This window comes from Phoenix dactylifera, chromosome 11 (genome assembly GCF_051530095.1).
Source record: "Phoenix dactylifera cultivar Ajwa chromosome 11, Ajwa_hap1_PhDact_Kaust_v1.1, whole genome shotgun sequence".
Classification (NCBI taxonomy): Eukaryota; Viridiplantae; Streptophyta; class Magnoliopsida; order Arecales; family Arecaceae; genus Phoenix; species Phoenix dactylifera.
The window spans coordinates 26,609,539-26,623,191 of record NC_143200.1 but is presented as its reverse complement, the minus strand read 5'-3'; the positions used below and the strand labels follow the sequence as shown (position 1 = coordinate 26,623,191).

The 13,653-nt window shown below is 36.6% G+C and overlaps 1 long non-coding RNA gene across 13 annotated transcripts; it reads left to right on the top strand.

The window, feature by feature from the left end:
• The first annotated feature begins 1,832 nt into the window (after positions 1–1,832).
• On the top strand, positions 1,833–9,739 carry LOC103702335 (uncharacterized). Of its 13 annotated transcripts, none has more exons than XR_015971464.2 (9): positions 1,833–3,164; positions 3,252–3,409; positions 3,575–3,670; positions 4,254–6,614; positions 6,803–6,996; positions 7,137–7,249; positions 7,714–7,851; positions 8,066–8,250; positions 8,347–9,739. It is a non-coding gene; the product is annotated as an uncharacterized LOC103702335 (long non-coding RNA). The 13 variants fall into 13 exon arrangements; XR_015971466.2 differs by having other exon boundaries at positions 1,854–3,409; positions 4,254–6,431; positions 6,521–6,614; XR_015971471.2 differs by lacking the exon at positions 7,714–7,851 and having other exon boundaries at positions 6,255–6,614.
• Positions 9,740–13,653: the final 3,914 nt, after the last annotated feature.

The window sequence follows — 13,653 nt, the reverse complement described above, 5'->3', positions numbered from 1 at the left end:
GGATTGCTCGGCGATTTCACCAAAGTGGCAATCTAAATGTCACTGACATTTCTGAACCAACAAGCATAAGGAAAGATAGAGTAGAAATAGAACCTAACTCTTCGACGTATTTTTACGTAACATGAATTTTTTCCTTCGAATACAGCAGCTATTATCTTCTTTTCTTTCCTGGTATGCTATTGAATACATATTCTCAGTGATATCATAAAAGCGCACAGGTTCTATGACTTGACCACTTGGAGATTAATACATGGACACTGTATTTGGCATGTCTCTATTTTAGATGGCTTCTTCTCCAACTGCTGAAGTCTGCGATGCAAACCCATCCCTTCTGTCGAAGGGGGAGCTGCGAGTTCTTCCCCGTAGTCACCCTCAAGGTGTTTGAGGACAATGTGTTGGTCCGAGATGCTAGAATCATTATATGACTATTGATTGATTTGTGATTGATTGTGCCAAACTTTCTAAGTTGGAAGGGAGATGTGCCTTACTTGGAGGGAACCTGGGATTGTTGGCCCACAACATGGGCTGGGCTGGTATCATTGTGAACGGTTGCATCAGAGACGTTGATGAAATCAATGGCTGCGACATTGGAGTTGGAGCCTTGGGGTCCAACTTCATGAAATCAAACAAGAAAGGTATTGGTGAGAAGCACGCGCCGGCCAACATTGGAGGTCTGATGGTCCAAGAAGGAGAGTGGCAATATGCTGATAGTGATGGTATCCTCATCTCCAAGATGGAGTCATCCATCTGAATGCTACCGGGGCTCAAGCAAATCAAATATATCGTTAATAAGAACCAATTGTTCGCTTGCTCTTATGCACAAACAACATCACACTGTACTATTTTTATTGGAGGCATCTCATAAGAGCATCATTTCTAAGATGATCCGGTCTACAACTAGGAATATAGAAGTGAGTCCTTTTCCAGAAGAAAGATATATATTACTAAATATATATGAATATATAGGTGAGATGATACTCTATACAAGATAGCACCTTCGCATACATGTATTTAATACTAGTGCGAAAACTTGTATGGTGAAACTTAAACTATATGATTAAAAAAAATAATACGAAAGCTTATCAGGATACCAGTAATGTCATTCTTACAATGAATATGTTCGTATACTTGGTTTGTATGATATTATATCATCAAATGCCCTGAGAAGTCTTTGCTATTATAGCCCCATAGTTTTACTCAAAAAAATTATTGCATTGTAGCAATACTTCAGAGAAAAAAAATCAAGAAAATATGAAAATATATAGTGTCGGAAAAATATACTCCGCTTTGGTATCGAGTTTGAACCTATAAAATTTTCATAAAAAAATGTCTGAGTCATAGGTTATGAAACTTATGCATCAAAAATAAATAAATAAATAAAGCCGCCGTCTGAACGAGTGAGTTTGGAGTGTTTTGAGATATCTGCATAATACAATTTAAATGATCAATGTTGGGAAAAAAAAAAGAAAAATCAATCGTACGAAAAATGCAACTGGAACTCAACACCGATAAAAGACGCTGATGGCTAAAAGAAGATTGGCGATCCATCATTCTTTCACACTAAAGTTACAACTTGAGCCTCTGAAAGAGTTCGCATCGGCAGTGCTCATGCGATGTGAGCATGTACCAAAAAAAAAACAAAAACAAACGCATCACACACACACACACACACACACACACACACACACACACACACACACACACACATATATATATATATATATATATATATATATATATATATATATATATATATATATATATATATATATATATATATATATATATATATATATATATATATATATATATATATATAGAGAGAGAGAGAGAGAGAGAGAGAGAGAGAGAGAGAGAGAGAGTCCTTTCGTGGCTCTATATATACCCACTAGCGAGCTCCTCGTCCTCAAGAGACCAAGGCCGCGGGGAGAGAGAGAGAGAGAGCGGTAGGAGGATTCGATCGGTAGGTGCGTCCTCTTCGAGGCCAACACCGTCGTTGGATCCTCTTCTTAAAGCCCAGATCCCTTATTTCTTTCATTATTTTCTTTCCCTTTCAAGAATCCGAGCTTTCCGGTTCGCTTTTGTTGTCTTTCTCTAGGTGAATTATTCAAGAACCATCCGTTTTCCAAGAATTGGATAATAACTTTTTTAAAAAAGGAAAAGAAAAAGAATCTTTTCGCCCTCTACTGCGAATCTGATGGCTTCCGTGTTATCTTTTCACCGATTTCTTAAAACCCGGTAACTTTCCTTGGATTTATTATCGGGAGAGTGTTTTAACCTTAAGCCCTAAATCCATCTGTAACGGGTTTGGCTTTAAGGATCAAGATATGATCCGTAGATTTACGAATGTGGGTAAATCAAAGGGTTCTTGGTAGGTCACTTGTTACCCTAGCGAAAAATATTTCATATTTAACTCAGATTGCTGATGGAAAGAAACGATTATAATTCGGTTTGACATGTTCTAGTCCGTTACAGTGGTTCAATTACACGTTAGATATCGATCATCGAATAGCCATTTTCTTGAATTCATCTCTTTTCTTGAGGGTTTTTTTATTTTTCATATTAGAGAGGGGCTTTTCTTGAGTTGAACCATTTTTTTTGTTTCGATCTCTTGAGTCAATAGCTATTTACTTGAGTTGATCTGTTTTCTTCAGTTGGTGGCGATTTTCTCAATAGTAATATTTCTACGGCCATTTTCTTGAGTTAATAGCCATTTTCCTGAGTCAATTGCCATAAGTATAGCGATTTTCTCAATAATCATATTTCTAACAGCCATTTTCTTGATTTTTTTTCCCCGAAATGACCCATTTTCTTGAGTTGTTAGCCATTTTCCTGAGTCAATTGCCATGAGCATTGGTTGAATTATACATATGAATTATCAGATAACTGTTTCCTGAGTTGATAAGCCCGATAACCATTTTCTTGAGTCGATCTCATTATTGCACCAGACAGTTGCTCTCCAGTAACCGAATTAAAATAATAATGCTATGGATTTTTTTAGTACTAATTTGGTTGCCAGAATAAAATATCTTCTAATCTTTCCGATTGAAGGGAGAAACAAATTGAAAAGTCCAGCAAATAAGCAGTTTTCTTTTCCCTATGTACTTTAGGCTCTCTATAGTAAATCAAGATCTGTTATTAGCCGATGGAATTGGCATTGCCTGGTATGTAGACTTCATACTTTGTTATAGAAGATGTTTCTAATGCTGTGCTCCACCCGATTATATGACCAATCATCAAATTTTGAACAGGGGTTTTGTAGGGTCTTCCTTGGTTTACATTTACCGGATGGCCTACTAACAACTATTCCATCAAATTTTGTAGCACTACTAACAACTATTCCAGATTCAGAGTATGAAAAACGACAGTATCAGAGCCAAACACCCATGTTGAATGTTACCTATACTAGGTTGTAACTCATATCTTTGTCAATCTCTATAGCTCCTATCTAATTGTACTTTATCTTTTCATATAGCTATGATTTCCTTTGCAGCTTCAGTTTTCCCAATAATAGGGGCCTTACTGAGGCTTGGTATGACTGTATGAGGTTAATCAGTTTCCAGTTGTTCCTCAGGTCCAGGACAGTGAAAGAGAAAGTGGTGCTAACTCTGCTGAGTTGAGCAAATTTAAGACCATAGCTCCATGTCTCACCTTCAACCCAGTTGGGATGGTAAGGTTCCAGAATTTTCCCAATTCTATAATTTCTATCTGCCAGTCTATCCTTTTGCCATTTCATTTGATTAGCTGATTTTGTGTTAATAAAGCTCTTCTCCACTTTGACTGAGTGGCTTGAGCTTTGGATCTGTAGCTTGTCTATTTATGTTATCGTTCTTTAATCTTCATTTTAACATGGCTTACCATGGGCATGGCCAAGGTTTTAACCTTAGTTGATAAAGATGAAAAATAAAGAGAAATGAGTTTATGAAGAGGACCAATTTAAGGATATAGAAATCCTATCTAGTTTAGGGACTTGGGTTTGATCTAGTTTCCGGACATGAAGATCCTGTACGTTGATGTTTATCTTGTTAGTTTACAGATGTTCAGATTCGTATCATTACTTCAAAATATGGAGGCTTGCCTTATCATTTCATTTACTTGAGGAAGTTCTAAGGCACTTTATATGAAATCAAGGTCTATTATCAGCTGATGAAGTTGGCATTGCTTGTGTATGCTGACTTCATAATTTCTTATAAAAGATATTCCCAATGCTGTGCTTCAGCTAATTATATGATCAGTCATCAATTTTTGAACAGGTGTTGGAGGGGCTTTCTTGAGCTACATTTACAGTTCCTGATGCTTCATTGGACTGTAGGCCTGAAGAATGGGGCCTTCTCCCCCTTTCATCTTAGTTGGGGGAGCATGAGTGTTTTATGTGCTCTTATGTGCAATGAGGGGCTTTTCACACATTTTGATGGCTTGTTGGCCCATATTCGATCGAGGGATTGAAATATTTCTCCTAGATGCAGTTTGCATTATGGACACTCTTATATTGTAAAGGTCCTTTTTAACCTCATTTGCTATGCATAAGGGGGGGAGGTGGTTACAACCCCTTGGAGTTATGAACTGATTATGGACCCAACATGCCTTCCTAGTTTACCCACACCACATTGTTGGGGGAGATGAGTATCCCCTTTGTCTATTAGAGGTGGTTATGACCCCTTGGATTTGTCAAGTGATAAAGGACCCAACATGCCATTCTAGCTACCACCACCACATTGGTGTTGTTTGCTTGGTTTGTGATTCCATCATGTAGCCCAAAGTTGAGGCCAAGAGGAAACTTCAACAGGAGCGACATAGATCATATTTCTAACCTTACCTATCAGATTGCCATTTGGGATTGTTTAATTTGTGTCAAGTAACCTTAATTGGTGAGTCCCATTTGGGTTCTTGGAAGCTTGATTTGAGATGGGGCCCATACGTTTGAAGCGGTAAGTTGAAGCAAATGGGCTCACAAGTCAAGATTTCATGCATGAAAGTTCTGATGAGGTCCTTATATGATGCAAACATCAGATGGAAAGCCTTGCGGTAAGAACAATTGTTATGAAATTGTAGTAAGGGAAAATACTAATTACAATTTGTAAACAATTGGAAGATGAAATAGCACCATCAGATTTGACATTGATAAACTTTTTTTTTTTTTTGGTACAACATTGACTAAACTGTTCAATGGTTCAAGAATCGTGAGAATTGGGGTTCAGGCAGAGGACCTACAGTTTTCTTTATTGAAGACATGTTGAATCTTCTGAATATTACAAATTTTTTTTGCTGATGCGGGATTTAGGCACAAAGTGGTTCGAGTCCTTTATTTTGCAAGATTTGAGTTGTAATTTATAGGGTTTAGGGATGTTGTTTAGGACTAGTGGTTGTGATGTTGAGGTTTCCAAGAGCCCCTGTAATCCATGGTCAAAATGGTTTTTGAGTTAGGTTAATATTTTGCTTGTTTTCTCTATACACAGCCTTGTGTTGGGTCCTTTGGATATAGAGTTCAATGGTGAGAGCTGAATATTTAATTAAATTTGAGTGATAAAGCATAATTTCTCCACAGACCTTTCTCCTCCTCCATATCACCTAGCTTTTACTGTACTTCTTCTCTGATAACCTTGTAGTTCTTTCTGTCTCAGATTTAGGTTAATATTTTGCTTGTTTTCTCTATACATAGCCTTGCGGAGGGTCTTTTGGATAGAGTTAAATGGTGAGAGCTGAAAATTAAATTATATTTGAGTGATAAAGCGTAATTTCTCCACAGACCTTTCTCCCCTCTCCTCCATATCACCTAATTTTTACTGTACATCTTCTCTGATAACCTTGGCGTTCTTTGTGTCTCAGATGTGACCTTCCTGCACATGTGCATGTTAAGTATACCTTATGACATGTTCATAGGACAATGTGCAAGCTGCGATGTGGGCAATACAGGCCAGGCCAGTTCCATGCAGCATTTTTTCAAAGGATTTGGTGGCATGTGAAGGAGATGCAGGCTACCAATTGTGTTGCCTCTTTGTTTAGCTTGATTTGTTTTTTAATGTCCCATGTGTTCATCTTTTGTAGCTCAAATCAATTGGTGAAGGCTTATGGAATCTAGAACAGTAAAGTATACTCAGCTTAGGCATAGGTTTTCTTTGTTTTACCTTAGAATTTAAATACCTTTTGCATTAAATTTCATCGGCTACATTTAGCTGCATTTGTTCTGCTGTAGTTTAATTAAAGAATATTTGCTGTTTCATCAAATAAATATTTGTAGCTCGTAATATGATCAGGTAGGATGTGTGAATTGGATCAATCTTGTAGACATTGGACTATTTAGATCACAACGACGTAGCTCATGGTTGATTTTACCATGACGTGTCAACACAAATGCTTAAGGTTGGGATACCGCCACCTAAGGACTTCCTTAATCACGTACTACATGTGCGCTATCCAACTCAAAGCATCAGGTTATGTGCTAATTTTTTTGATTGTTACAAATATTTAATGCATTGACGAATAAGCTCTTCTCATAATATGCAAGTTCTTTTTTCTCTAGAAGTACGAAATAGTAATGACTGACTCAAAATTAGATGAAGCATTTGGCTGCAAATTGTGCTTTTCTACATTGACAGTTCAGCGCTTCGTCATGTGTACGTATTCTTCTCAGATATTAACTTTTGTCAATCTTGATATGGGAAGCCTTTGACTTGACCTACCCAGTCCAACTCATGGTTACAGTCCTATGCAGTAACATTATTAGAAGAATGATACAAAACCTTTGCTTATGCATAAGTTTCTTAAATAATTTATGATCTGCGGTATTTGTTCTGTCTTGCAGGGCGACCACGGAGGGTTTTGTCTAGCTTAATACATTTTTTTGTTGACAGCGGCCATGCTGTCATTCTATTCCATCCAGCAAAGCTCCAACTTCTTGGGTTCTTTGAAAGTGACAAACATTGAATACGTGATTGTAGATGCAAGATGGAACAGCATATTTTTGCAGAAAAAGGTGATGAAAATGTCGACATACAGGTTAGTTTAGTCATTAATCTTTCTTTAATAAGAATAACCTTTTATAAGTTGCTGCTTGGAAAGTTGTATTTGATGAGTCTTGATATGTGCCCAAATTTAGTCTTTGCCACTCTTTGATATCAACTCTTCTTGTTGTTTAGCTGGGTTGAATCTATGGCATCAGTGTCTTAGAAATTTAGTGTCAAATGGACACAGATATTACAAATGGGACTTGGCCACAACTCGTTGTTGCTATCCGAATGGGTCAATAGAGGTATATTACTGTTATGCTTTTCTATGCATGCATATCCTCTGTCCAACTTCTAATTTGTTGTATGAACCGCCCCCCAAAGAAATTATCATAGGTCTAATTATTCTCAAGAAGAGCATGTTAAAATCAAAATTCTCATTGTTGTCAACGCAAGGTTGCTATCATTCAGTTGAGCTCTAATGACTACATCTTTGAGGGAAGAATTCATTGATTTGAATTGAATATAGGGTAGGCTTCTCCGGCTGTTACACTGGAACACTAGAATAATAAATAAAGAACTTTGACAGATTATGGACGCAAGTACTTAGACACATGTTTTCTAAGACAATTGATACATATGCCCGATGCACATGGTAGGCATGAGACGAAAATTTGCTGACTCCATGTTGAACATGATGTATGCCTTTTTGCCTACTACACAACATCGAACATTCCTTTCTTAAGCAATTTCTTATGGTCTTAAACAGGCACTGGATATCAATGTTTTCATGAGAAGTTCTAGGCATGAAGGCAAGGATCACTCATGTCCATGAAATCAGAGATTCAAAATGATTATTCTCTGAGCTGATCCCAGACCTTTTAAACAGACTAATAACAGCTATCGGGCAAAAACTGAAATCATTTTTGTATTTTTGGAAGTTCTTAGTATATGGCTTAAATTGAAGCAATCAAGTGCTCTGGTTCCTAAATATATGTGTGCTTTAAATACATTCCTGATTTATCCCTACTATTTTTGAAGGTTGATGCTCTTTACTTTTTAATCTTGTCCCAAATGCTTTACTTGCACTCTCTGGATATTGATAGTGATCATTAACTCAGAGGGCCGCTACATGGACCTTTCTGGAGCTGGAGGAATACTGGAATGAGTCGCGGGGATCCCTATCTGGGATGCCTTTTTTGTTCCTGAGTTCTGTCAACTAATAGAAAACGATAGCCCTGGGGAATGAACACACTCTTCTGAACAACAACATGGTATTAATAGTAGAGCATCTAAATTTGAGCAGGTAAAGCATCTTGCTTATGATGAACTTTGTATGCCATTTTTACTGAACTACTGCCAAAACCTTAAAATGCTAACACATATCTATTTTCTTATTTAGTCAAATGTCTGCTATAGTAGAGGTATATGAGTCAGGTAGAAGCATCATATGACGGGATCTCAGAGTTTGAGCAACTAAAATGAGGCATGTATTTTAATTTATTATGGGACCAATGAGGTCCTTGTATATCATTTTTATGCTTTGAGTACCACAAAGAGGTTTGTCTTGAAGAAAGGGTCATCTTTAAACTATGGTATAATACATGAAGAATTTGCACCGGCAGCCCAGTTAAATCTACATCTTGATTTGCTAAATATGTCTCTCCTTCATTCTGCTATTTGTCATTTTTTCCCTGTATGAATACTTTAGCTTTATGTATCAACTTGTTATGGAAGGAAGCTCTGCTTAACTCAGCTGCCCTGCATCTAATTAACCATGTTACCTCTCTGTTTTGTATACCCATTTTTTTTGGTATCATTTGTTAATGTATTTAAAAGACAGATATGCCAGAGAGGTGGATGGCAGTGGCAAGCACAATGGACCATACCTCAATGTAAAAATATTAATAAATATCCTTGACAACCAAGCATGGCAATCCTTAAGATCATTTCCTGAGCTCAACTCAGCATGGGGTTAGCAGCTTTGAGTTGAGAATACTTGTGTCAATCTAGCTACCTCATTTATCAAATTTGAGGGGATAAGTTTTGTAGGTTTGTCCTGGCTGACTCAAAATGACCGTTTATTGACCGTTCAACATGATTATGACCCAAATTCTGATCTAATGGTGGTCTTCAAATTTTGTCATCTTTGAATGAAACAAAGTCGAATTCCTAACTCTTTGCTTATGGTCTCACTTCTTTTTCTGACCATTTGCCTCTCTTGTAGTTGTACATATCCCAGCTGAAGCCATCCCACCATGTTGCTGCCTAGGCTGTGCCCAGAGTAGAGCTGTAGTCATCTCTCAGAAGTTCCACCTTCTCGCAACATGATGTGCTTTACCGGTACTTCGTCACCCCACTACCCATCACTCCCTCTCCGGGGAAAACAGATTCTTGATGCATCGTTTACATGGACTGTTGCACATCTAAACTAAGAAAAAGAAGCTGGAAGCTCTTCTGAGGTTTTATGAGATTGCCGGAAGATATAATAAAGAAGGCAGATATTGGGGTCCTTATTTATCATTTCCTGTATTTTAGTGAGAGAGAATTTGAGATTAAGGGCTAAGAGGAGCATGTCTTGGTCCGATGATGCCAACTCAGATCAAATCAGGCATGAGTTCCTTCTTCTACATTCTTCATTTTCTTCTTGAAGACTAACCTTAATATTCTTTTATTTTACTTTAATTTTTCTCTTTTCCTCGCACTTTCTTCTTGAAGGTTTGGGAGAAGTCAATTCGCCTTTTTTTCTCATAAATAAGCAAAACTAGTTTATGAAATGGGGTTTTATTTTTAAATACTAGTTTATTTAATGGCTTACATGCATGGCCTCTGTTATCCGACTTGTTTGTAAGTTGGATCAGTTTGGTTTCAAGATATTACTCGTTTGTTGAATAGGTCAGCGGTCAAGCACCCTTCTCTCAACCTGACAGAAACACTGCCTCAATCTGGCCTGTTGCAACATGTTGATATGGTCACAAGCACAAATGAATACTGAGCAACTTGCCAAAGCCATACAAACAAAACTGGTCCACTGTTTGTGGTTGGCTTTGGGAATGCTTATTCACCATTAATTCCTGACCTTTTTATTAACCATGCAAACGTTTTGAGATTTCCAGTAGATTCTTGCTTCATTAGATGGAGGTTGATCATAATGAAGCCTACTCTACTCCCACCAGTTAATGGGAAAGCTGAATTTCAACTAAGATAGTTGCTAGGTTCATAGCCTGGGATCTTCTTCTTTCCTTTTTTCGGGGGAATGGATGGGGGTGGGTGTTGGATTTGTGTTGGCTGCATTCCGTTCAACAATAAGAAAAATGAGTATAATAAAAGCTATGCTTATTTGCATGATCAGGCCGCAAGTTATACCTGTTTATGTTTGGCTGCAACTTCTTATTTGGCATAATTGAATGTGCTGTTGTAGTTGCAATTTCTATCTTCATCAGAAAAAAAGTTGCAATGTCTATAATAAGGTTGCCTCTTAGAATCAGATCGATAAATGACATGTTTACTCTTGAAATATATAACTCAACTAGGATTTTTTTCATAGAAGTACAAAAAATTACCTGATGCTATCCAACTAAGAATGATAACATTTCTAGAAATTATGATTACCTGATCCCTCTTATTTCTAGTAACTTGTTCTTCGGAAATTAAAAGGATAGATACATGTTCGCCAAATTTTTTTTGGGTACACCGGCCACTCACACACAACATACATATGAGCCTTTGCCATTTGTCTTTTTCTTTAATTTAAAGAAAAAAAATTAGGGGGCTAAATTTGATTCACCTTTGTCATAAAAAAAAGTACTCGATGCTTAAATAGTCCAAATAGGATCAGCCATGGTGAGATATTTTCGGTGCTTGTGGAAGTATCAAGAAATCAGCCATGGTGAAAGCTTCCTCAGTTTCAGGTCGATATTGTAATCCAGGTCGATGATGATTTTCATTATCCCGAAAATTTTTTGTGCTAATGGGCCCCATAAATGTTCATACTTTCTTCAACTTCTTTGTCATGCGGTCTTGTGTCTTTTCACCTTTTTGTTAGTGCATTATCGGCCATTTTTCCATCCGTTGTTTGAGCTATCACTCGTCCCCAGCTGCATCATCGGCTTCATCCTCATTTTCCTTTTCTCTGTTAGGTTTTTTCGACTGCTTCAATATTTGATGTCGAGCTCTTTTTTGTTATGGACCATGTCCCCGACTCTATCCCTTCTTCGTCTTTCTCGTCGCCGGCTTGCTCTTCTTTTTATTTAAAATAAAAGGAAATATGGACTCCCACCCTCCTTTCTTTTTTTTTTTTTTTTTTAACTTTAGAAAAGGAGGAGAGGAGAGGAATTAACCCCACTCGCACTGCAGCCTTCACTAGATCCTCCTTCCATTAGAGAATGTTCAATGTAGATAGGAAATTTCTCATACCCTCCTCATTAGCACGAGTGAATCCGCGTGTGAGTACGTCATTCCAGCACCACATCAGTATCAGCGGACCAGTAGCCCTCCCAATGGGCAAACCAAACGGAGGGCATCCGGTCTCCGCATTTAATCGACGCCCACGCGTTTCGAACCTGAGTCATTCCATTGGAAATAAAGTTTCGTTTCAACTGTGCTACTATCTCGATGGTTCCTTTTAATTTTTTTCTTTTGCTGGTCATATTGTCGGTTTTTGAAAAAAAAAAAAACCAAACCTATTTTCTACTATCAAAAATCCAAAAAAATAAATAAATAAAATTTTATTTTCAGATTTTTTTAAAAAAAAAAAGGGGAAAGAGACACCAAAATCAGTTGGATACTACCAGACAGAAACAGGGATGATAGGCTTGCGATCATGAAGCAGCAACCCTTGGCCTTGAAAATTCTCATGGCGGTGGTTGGTGCGGCAACCAGGCGGAGGAATCCCTCATACACACCATGTGGTTCATTAAATGCACTGCGACCAACCCAAGTAAATAAGGAGACAGGCCCCAAATGTATCTCCACGCAAAAGCATGTGTCATGTCCCCCTGCCACCGCACGTGTGTCGCTTACCATTATCATGTCCATCTCTTTATTTCCCTCCATCTCCATCGGAGCCGAGCCAATTTAGTGAAGGAATGTTGGTAAAGCTGTACGGCCACAACCGTGTGCAACGTCTATTCCAGTAAACTTGTCACGTAGGAACCCCTCCATCCTCCACGGTTTCCAAAACTACAGGGAAGTGTTTATTTTAACATGACCTGAGGCTGAAGTAACTTGAAGAATTGCTGTGTTATATGATTCTTAAATACTGATGTTATTATATATATGAAGCATTATGCGGATAAAGCTATATAAGAAAAATTAGGTTAAAAATTCAAAAGATAAAATAAAAATAAATTTGGAAATGCAAATAAAAAGCTAGCATTAATGTAAAAAATTTAAATAAAGTAAAAATAAAATAGAAGAGTGAATTATAGATTGCTTGTAAAATATAGCAAAATGATATAAAATCAAATATAATAAATAAGTTAAGCCATAAAATAAATAAAATTAAAATGAAATAGATATTAAAACCAAAATACAAAAATCCAAGAAATGGAAATATAAAGATTTAAAATAAAAAAAAGGCAAAAGGAGATAATAAATTATAAAAAATAAATGTATAAATATTGAACGTAATTTAAGAGTTCGAAATAGAAGGGGTCATAAAAAGGAAATTCATGATTATAAATTGAAAAAAGTAATTAATTGGTATGAAAATTAAAAATATTAAAATTGAGATACTTATAAAGGACATGACTCGAGATGACTATGAAAAATTGAAAAATTGAGAGGCACATGCTATATATCTAACTTTCCTCATTATATTTTTTTAGAGATATTCATGAAGAAAAGAACTAAGAATATTTTGGTGAAAAAAATTGGTAGACCGAATCAAATATAGAACATTCCTCTTTCATTTAGTAATATGGTATAGATAACAATTTAATATTATAATACATAAGTGCCAATTTAACTTATTGTTAAAAACTTTTAATAGTTATAGAAAGAGATTCAATCTACAATAGCTGATATACATGAAGGTGCCAAAGTATTGGTAGGTAAAGCCTCATGATGGCTGTATAAGTAGAATTCATAACCCCACGTCAGCAACTCCAAACCAAAGAAAGAAAGGAAAAAAAAAAGCTGGCTTGTGCATGATTCCACTAAACATAATTATATAATAAACCTTTTTATTATTCATCGAATAAAATATCTTCAAGTAACTATCCTTGTACTTTAGTGATATAAATTTTAAAAAAAAATAATATCTACTGAAAATTAATATGGTCGGGTAATTCTTCTTCCCAAAAAACATGGTCAGAACGGCCCTATTTTGCCATTATTATTTATTACTTTAACACAGTTACAAGTAATTAGCATTAAAATAAGCTTATGTTGAATAATTATTTCTGATAATATCGTTATAGCAACATTGTAATCCATTATAATTATGTAATGTGCTAATATGACCATGAGGTGGTGTCCGGCTGAAGCCCTGGACTGAGAGTGCCGCCTAGATTTGTGTTAGGAAAGACCCCTTCACTAGATGAAAACTTTCCTATCGAGTGTAGGTTTGCACAAGGTTCTTCTTCCTCTTGAAATGCCTTGAATAAGATCTTCACCTCCTCCTTGAGATGGATTCCACAAGCACTTCTCCCAAGACGGCTACCTTCTTTTGTTTTCTTCTCATCCACCCTCTAATAGAATAATTAAC